This window comes from Adelges cooleyi, unplaced genomic scaffold (assembly GCF_023614345.1).
Source record: "Adelges cooleyi isolate 19-005CV unplaced genomic scaffold, UGA_ACOO_1.1 ACOO_flye_CR_arks_rails_tigmint_CR_PRNA_9, whole genome shotgun sequence".
Lineage (NCBI taxonomy): Eukaryota > Metazoa > Arthropoda > Insecta > Hemiptera > Adelgidae > Adelges > Adelges cooleyi.
The window spans coordinates 8,331,559-8,340,823 of NW_026096579.1; the positions used below are offsets into that span (position 1 = coordinate 8,331,559).

The window sequence follows — 9,265 nt, forward strand, 5'->3', positions numbered from 1 at the left end:
ATTGTCAATTTTTGAATTTCTCATTTTTTTTTTGTGCAATTTTTAGTATTACATATTTTTATAATATTCAAAATTCGAAAGTATTTATGATATTTTTCATGTACTTAATACACAGGGCTGAGGATGTGTCGTTTTTTCTCTTCTGTTTTTTGTTTTGTTGGGGATAATGTACAACTCTAAATTGACATACGTATCAAATGTTTTATGGTAGGACTTGTAGGTACCGAGTAGATGTAATATGCAAAAAATATGGCTGGTAATAGAAATTACAAATGTATAAGAGTTGAATAACATTTAATTTTTTTAAAGCCCTAAAATGATCATGTTATACTTATGGCACCAGTCTAATAATTAGCAGTCAATTTTCAGTATGTGTAGTAATTATAAAGTAACCAGTGAAAAAATATTACAAAATGATAACTGTTTGCAGTTGTTTGGTTGACATTCCGGAACAAGTAGTACAAAATATTTGTTCCGACTTAATCAGTATAACACTGAATAGAGTAGATACTCGACACAGGACACTGAAAAAAAAAAAAGACAAAATATCATTACTATTTTGAAACTTTTGTTTTTGTAAAATTCTAAGTAGTTTTTTTTAGAAAAGTAGTGTAGGGCGCTAAAAGAATCACTCTGTATACGATATCTATTGATAAAACAAAAAAACCATAGGCTGTGCCTATCAAAATTATGTTTGTATTTAACCAAGGCCATCTGTAAACATACCGTGGCTTTTTTCTTACCCGCAAAACAAACTGAAGAGTCATATAGCAAGGAAAGCATTTAAATTCAGCACAGTGCTGTACCAGACTTTCACTTTTCTAGTTGTTCATAATTATTGTCAAGATATTTCACAGTAGATAAACAAAAAAAAATGATTTGGAAAATTATACTTTTGTTGCCGTGTTTTGAAGTTTTAGTAAACGCTGGTTGCATTCAAACGAGTGGGAGAAATTCTTCAACACAGGTAAATATAATCGAGTAATGTAATTTAATTAGTAGGTACAAAATATAAGTAATGTTTTTCATAACTCCACAAAATGTTTTGCAAGGAGCGTTGATGTCGATTTTGATAATCTAGGTTAAGTTTGTAAAATTATAATTATCCGGCAACAAGTATAAATAATTTGTTATATTATAAAACAAAATTGTAAAAAACTAAAACAAAATTTAAGGTTCGAATTTTAGTGGTAAATCAACTAAAACTCTAAAATTCTCTAAAAAATGCAAAATATTAATTTATTTTTACTCAAAGTATACATAAGAATGTATTCATTCATACGACGGATTAAAAAAAAAAAAATACAAGCATCACAAAGCTTTAGTAAAAAATGCCAAATACCTCGAGTTATTTAGTTCTATCCATACTAACAATTAGAGTCCTTGAAAATGATAATTTTAAAATTACTTATAACTTTAAAATTGGTACCATATACAATCATATTATGACATCAAAAACGTAGTCTCCGGTCATTTGATAGGGAGGGGGGTAGTGATAGGGGAGGGGCTGTTTTCGCAATTATCGTTATTTTTCATTATAGCGTTTAGATCCTACAGTCAACCTCAATACATAATTTAAAATTGTATTTTAATAATTAAACAAAAAGACATTTTAAAAATATTTAAGTTACTCGAATAAAAATATTTTATTGCTTATAAAATATTTAATTACATTACTTTATGTTCATTTAAACTAAATTTAATTATAGTTAATAATTTATAATAAATTCCAATCAAATGTACAACTTTAAGTTTGGTTGATTTCTTAGGTCTTATGGTTTTTAAATTATTGCAAATGGTAGTTTTCTTTTATTTTTGGAGAAACGTTGATTCGCTTTTTCAATATCGATATGTCCATGTCCCCGTGAATGTTCAATAATGCAAGTCCAGTCAATAACATATTTTGCAATTTTCTCAAAAATTCGTAGGTTCAAACTATTAATTTTTAAAGGAAAAACAATAAAAGTTTAAAATCACACTTTAATTGAAATTAATCTCATCGTTTCTACAGCAAACATAAGAATTATATCACTTTCAGAAGTAATAATTCATATTAACCTCTGACCCCCCCCTGCCCCCTAATATGATCCGTGTCCTCGGGTACCAAACCCACTGTAATGGCTTCTTTTTTGTTACAGACGGACGAGCATGGCCATTTGGATAATAATTATGCTTTGGTTAGTGTATGGCGTGGAAGTAAATAAGTACACACTCTAAATCAATATAAATATTATAATTATTTATTAAATATAATAATAATAAATAAATCACTGAACACGAGCAAGTTTAAGACTGTAGTATTGTGGTACAAACAATTATTTAAAAAAGTAAATTAGTTAAGTGCAGTAAAAAAAATCTTAAAAATATTCACTAGAGCAAAAGTTATTTCATTTGTCTTTGTGAGACACCTGTATATTAATTTAAAATTGATACATACTTAACTTTACTAAACGATTAAATGCAAAACTATACGTACATTATTTGAATAATAAATACATTTTGTGGAGAATAAGTGCTTATCAAGTTATTACCGTTAAAAGAACATGCAGACTGTAAAATATATTTTATCTGACCGCACTTAGTCAGTACCTATTTGTTTTTCAAATTCATTACCGTATAATTTTTTTTAGGCCGAAGCACCGGCACCGCATGCAACAATTGAAGGTTGGCTAGAATCCTTACAACGTCAGGATTATATAAATTGGTCTTTTTTGGATAAAACACCTAGTGATAGACGAATAGTAATTTTTTTTATAAAATACATTATTCAAAACCATGTTTAACCGTTTTTATTTTTAAAGAATGCCGCAAGGACCGCATTGGCTTATAGTAGTTGTCCATCTGCTATTTTGGAAGGTCTCCTTACGAACAGTCAACCAAATAAATGGCCTGATAACTTAACTTCATCTATACACGGAAGAAACGCAGCTCATTTAAGAAACTATACACGTAGAAGAATTCCAAATATACCAGCAATAGTCTTGGCCAATTTTGAAAACAATTCTGAAAACCACTTGATACCTGATCCAGGACTTTTATTATTTTTCAATCAATCTGTTGAATCATTTGTGGAACCTGATTAAAAACGACGCGGTAGAATTAAATTCCACCGGCTCCAAAAACCAAAAATTCAAACAAATATATAAATAACTATGAAAATTATAAAATAATTAAATTTTAGTTGATTTATACACATGATTTTATAAACCAAATTTGTTTACATACCTCTTACATAAAAAGCATACTACGCCTATCTAAAACTTATTTGTATGCAGCTAACCATAAATTAAATGAAATGAGTGTGTTATATTGATTTAAACATTTATTTAATAAAGCTATAATATTCTTTCCTCTAATTTGTTTTTACTCTTCAGTCTTTAAAATGTTCTAAATTACTTGTTTTTTTTATAATGTGGCGATTTATTTGCTCTCATGGTTCAGATCTCAAAAAGAATATGCCACAATATAATATTTATTTACATAAACCCTATACAAATTGTTAAAAGTGGTTATTACTAGAAGTCTGAGATAAATAATGACAGTTTTTTTTTGTTAAATACAAATATTTAAATAAATATAAGTAATCTTATAGTCAGGGGCGTGACTATAAATTATAACTTCTTTTAATTTTTAAACGGTTTAATTTTTAAAACTTAAACACTAAATAACAATATTAATTTTTTTTACTTAATTATTTAATTTAACAACAAGTAATATTGTCTTTCTGCAAAGACTTCACGACGGTAAATAAAGTCCACATAAAAATATAATTTAAGATAGATGTAAACTACAGTTCTATTTAATTAGGGTTAAAAAACTCCGATGATAGGGCACGTTCAGGATATCCCAATATAAGAGACACCTACATTTTTTCAATCCTAACTCAACAACCTCCTCATTCTAACACCCCAAAAATTATTCCTCCTTCGTTTCTGAATTTAAATTATTAATAAATAAACTTATGAAGATGACAATTACTAATCAACTAAATGTAAACATATTACTCTGGAACGCTGACAGTCTATAACAGCACTAACACGAACTATTAAATGTATTATTAGAACAATAAATAGATAATATAACACTTAATAAGTAATAGGTATTATATATCTATATAATATATATATATATATTCAAATTTCAATGTATTATGTAATAATGAAATTTAATAACTATGAATGCAATAGTGTATTGTATAAAATAATGGAAATTGGTTTATTTAATCAATATGCAGTGCATCATGTTGATCGGTTTTTGAAGGCCATGGTATGGAGATATCCAGTAATGTATTTTAATTATTTTTTTTTAGTAAGTACAAAATATATTTTATGTTTTTTATAACTCCACAAAATGTTTTGTGTTCTTAGGATAAAAAATGTAAGTAATTTTATCATACTTTACATATTTTCTCAACAACTTTTAAATGTAATACCATTTTGGGTGAAAATCTACTTTATTGGATACCTTTTTTTTTAAGTCGATAATACTTTTCATACTAATTTCGAGACTGCAATAATGAATAATCGTGAGCACTACCGATAGCAAAAAACTCAAAAAGCTCGAAACACCATAAATTCAAAAAAAAAAAAATATATACTAATATTTTTAAAAATATAATTAAATTTTAGTCGATTGATACATGATTTTCTAAACCTAATTTGCTTACATACCTTTTACATAAACCACACTACGCTTATCTAACCATTCAAATTATGTAGCTATAAGGTTGAAATATTAGAATTGTGGGGCGTAGGAGTTAAACTTTCCTTGAGTTGGTATATAAATTAGAAATTTGTATAGTTCAACAACATTTTTAAGTTTTGTAAAGAATTATGTCAATAATATCATTTTTATAAGTATAAAATATGATCAAATACATACTTTGTGTCTAAAGAATCAAAAATTGTATTATTTTTTGTCATTGAGGGTTTATAAAATATATATATAATTTTTTTATCAAATATATACATATTTTACATTTTTATGATGTTTATCATAATTATTAAGACAAAATCGTTCTTAATAATTGTTGTTGCGCATTTTTATTATAACTAATACAATGTGAATGTATTATAGCAATTATCTATTTGAATAGATAAATGATAGTTCATAATATTTACAGATATTATTAGAGATAATATAATGTGTATTCTCTACAAATTTCCTTAACAAGTAGAATAACGCCTAAAAATATTGGATTTGGATAATTTATAATATATTTTCACATAAAATATGTAGAAGGAAAATTCGCTAAACTTTTATAGATGGTACTTAAAAAAAATATATAACTTAATATGTTAGTCCTAGTTTCAAAACTAATTATACACAAAAATTGTGAATGCCTCATGTCATCCGCTAAATATTAGTATAATTTGAGTAATGAAAAATTGAATACATAAATTTAAACTTGTATTATCAAATACTAAATGTTTAGACGTCAAATACAAAAATTAAATTTAAGAAAACCGAATTTAAAAAATAAAATCAATGGAAATCGTTGAATTCAACAATAATTCAATTTATATTTATCACTTATTAACTCAACTTTATTTCTCAAACAACGTACTTCGAATAATAATAGTGCATTAAAATATGTTAGCACTTGAGAGGTATTTATTTTCACTTACTAACTAATCAGTTAGGTACCAGACAAGCCAAATTGAAGGAAGTCGTAGCTCAAACCTACACCACTAGATGACAGCACAATATAAGATATTTTATTTAACCTTGTTTTCTTTAATTAAGGTTAATGTGACTTACACCACTATGGTTTTAACCCCTAAATTATATAAATATCTATTTGTCATGTTTTGGTCACAATGCCACAATGGTGTTTACTGGGATTGCCCTAGTAAATAAAAGACATGCTACGTTTCTACCAAAATGTAATGCGCTTAAGCAAAATATGAACGTTTATAATAGACGTTTTTCAATTATTGTTCCAAAACAATTGTGTCCAGTGAAAGTATATAATATATTTCACAAATTATTTGATTTTCGTTATTAATTGTTGACATTTTTTAAAATTTTCTTTCAACTGTCAAAAATGTTATTTCATTCAAATCATTCAGAAAACATAAAAACAATATTAGTTTAAACGTTGACGAACATTTTATCCGAAAGCGAAAAACAAGTAGATTAAGAAATTCATTTTATAAAATAATAATTTTTTATAAACAAGTGAATACGATATGAATGTCAAAAATAGGTTATTAAAAAAAAAAAAAGGTTATTTTACTTTCCTTAAGTTGTTCTTTAAAAAAATATATAAGTAGATTACATTTTTCTCGATACTTCAAAAGTAACTTCAACCGTCAAAAACTGACTTCTGTATTGTATCAAAATAAATAAAAAAACAATATTCTAAACAGACTACTTTGAACTAAACCAAAACAGTATTTAGTACATTTTTCACATTGTCCAAGTCTAGGTTAGGTTTTAAAAGTATTTTAAGCGATTAGCCGCCAATTAGGTATTTTATCACAAAATTGAATTTGTACCCGTCAAATCAGTATGACACATAACACACTTAATACTTGGAGAGAGTAAGTACGAAAATACATCTTGTATATTTTCCTATGTTGAAAGGTCATGTTTTTTTTTTCGAATTCAAAAAGGCGTTGATTCTGCGTTTTTGTTTATTGAGCCGATTATAAAATTAAATTTGTAGATAGGTACATAATGCGAAAATCCTTTGTTTGTACAAAGCTTTTGTATTTGTATTTTTCGCAAATAACTCTTAAACGGGTATTACGCGAACTCGCGGTTTTCTTAAGTAAGTATGTGATTTTATTTGAATTTCATTTCGCCATGAATTTCATAAATCTGTAAAGTAAACGCGTTTTCGTCGACAAAAATGATTAACATGTACTTCAATTTATGGAATGCTTAGGATAGCATCTTAGGTGACTTTTGAAAAGGTAGTCTCTTACACAAATCGTATAATATTATTACCTTTTTAGTACCATATCGACTCCCAAGAAGGTGGAATCGTTAACGGAGAAGGTACCACACACACACACACACACAACTGCGGTATTACAAGCGAATATACATATTATTATACCCTTCCTTTTTCTTGGTTTCTTGAAAATAGTCTACATTTAATGCTAAACTACCCATTGGTAAATTACCTACGTCGATAAGACGGTACCGAAGACAAATGTATTTTGTCTGTGCGGAAATACCTTCTCGTTTAATATTTGCCGTTCCGTTTAGGTAAGTCAAAGTCCACTGATTAAGACGATACACCGCAACATGATTAATTAATTTCCAAATTGGAATTTAACTAGGAATAGGCCACAAAGCAGTTTTCGGGATAGCCACAGTTTCTATTGTACAATACATAACATATTATTACAGATAAATCAGTAGGTTTTTCTACTATGGGAAAATATAAGATGTTACACGATTTTAGCTTCAAACGCAAAGCTCAGTAGGGATTGTTTTTACAATAAAATGTGTTTTTTTTTTTATATTTTTGTGTCTGGACTCTGAAAACGCCTCTAAAAGGTACCCAATTGGACCAAAAATGTAAAAAATTCACTACTTTCCATTAAAAGTCGAGAAATACATCCAAAAACGTTGGTTAGAATATACGATTATTATATTCGCTTTATTTTTATTGTTAGTTTATTTAAAAAATATATAAATTTGTGAGTTTTTTGAAAAGCAATTTATTGCAAAACAATATCATTTGAAAATTATCAAAGCAAGTATTAACTTGTTATTTAATTTGTGTTTTTATTAGCTTTTATTTAGTTCAATTTTGCCTATCTGCTGATTATTCATTTACTTTCATAATAAAACAACATTATTCGTTAAAATAGTTAAAAAATTCCTAATTCAAAAAATCACATTTCTCGCCGTGTGCCCCTCCCCCCCCCTCCCGGGGTACGCCCAGCTTGACTCTTAGTGACTCAAAAACATCATTGTCCCCCCTGAGATGTGATATGTTAACAGTTATGTAGCATATTAGCATCTTACAAAAGGATGTAGAACGGACTTTGTCACGGATTTGCCAATTCCGTTGTTTTGACTTTGAGTGTAAGTAGGTACTTAAGTATGAAGCTTAACAACTTTGTACAAAACAAAAAATAACTAAATATTATGCAAAATCATTTTGTTTTGACGGATCGTGTTTTTTTGTTTACTAACAAGAAAAGTAATGCTCGTTCTAATAAAAGATAAGAGCTTCAAATTTGTTTTGTTTGAATGTTAATATCCATTCTGCTAAGAAAAACAAGAACAAAAAGTAAAGAATGACTAGTAACAATTATTGCATTATTTACCCTACTTTTACTATTTCAATACTAATTCTTCACCTAAATAGTAATATTCAAATAAAATAGAAATTAAACATCATTATAATGATTATTCCAATATTAATATTCAAGTAGGCTTTAACAATACATACAACCTGCATTACAAAATGCAATGCTTATAACAATATTTGAAATTCATATTATGGTGTCAGGTGTTCAGTAATGAATTCAACGACGGTTTGTTCAAACCACCAAATGTTCTTTGGAAGATACCTTCGGTGCAGAAATGTTCTACGTTCTTGTTTACTTCAAACACACGAATAAGCTAAACAAATAATTTTATCATATTTTTAGTTTGTAAAATTAGTACAGTGAATTGAATAAACTAATTTAACGTTCAAATAAAAACTCATAGATATAGTAGTAGTAAAAATTATTGCTAAAAATGTAAATAGTCTTAATAGTTGATAACAAAAGATAGATTTGTTGACCCAACTTGACATAACTTTCAGACTAAATTTTTAAAACACTATCATAAGAACTTGATTTCCTCGAATGCGCGTTATCAAGGAAGACGACGACATCTTGAAAACTAATCCGGTCTATAAAATTCAAAGTTTGTAGGCTTTTTGTATACATAAAACATGAGTACTTTAAAAAAGGATTTTTTTCCTTGATAATCGAGTTTACAACTTGTAAGCTAAAACGATTGATACTTTGTTTATAAGTCTTATAAGATTCTTCCATCGAGTATAATTAAATATTACCTAATTATATACACAAAGTTTAAATTTGGTTTTGATTTGGAAGTTTTGATTTGATTACCATAAAACAAGTTAAGTTGAATGATCTCTAGGAAAATAACTAGGTATAACCTTTTCTTTTAAAAATATTATGGAAATAATTATTTGAATATTTTTTCATCGAGACAAAACTTTATTCGAACAATGCACTGGTCTGATCATAATACACCTATTTCCGACTACGTTTTTGAATAAATA

At 27.3% G+C, this 9,265-nt stretch overlaps 1 long non-coding RNA gene across 1 annotated transcript; it reads left to right on the forward strand.

The window, feature by feature from the left end:
* The first annotated feature begins 812 nt into the window (after window positions 1-812).
* LOC126846930 (uncharacterized) lies at window positions 813-2,729 on the forward strand. Its single transcript, XR_007686946.1, has 3 exons — window positions 813-967; window positions 2,139-2,177; window positions 2,631-2,729. It is a non-coding gene; the product is annotated as an uncharacterized LOC126846930 (long non-coding RNA).
* The last annotated feature ends 6,536 nt before the right edge of the window (window positions 2,730-9,265 follow it).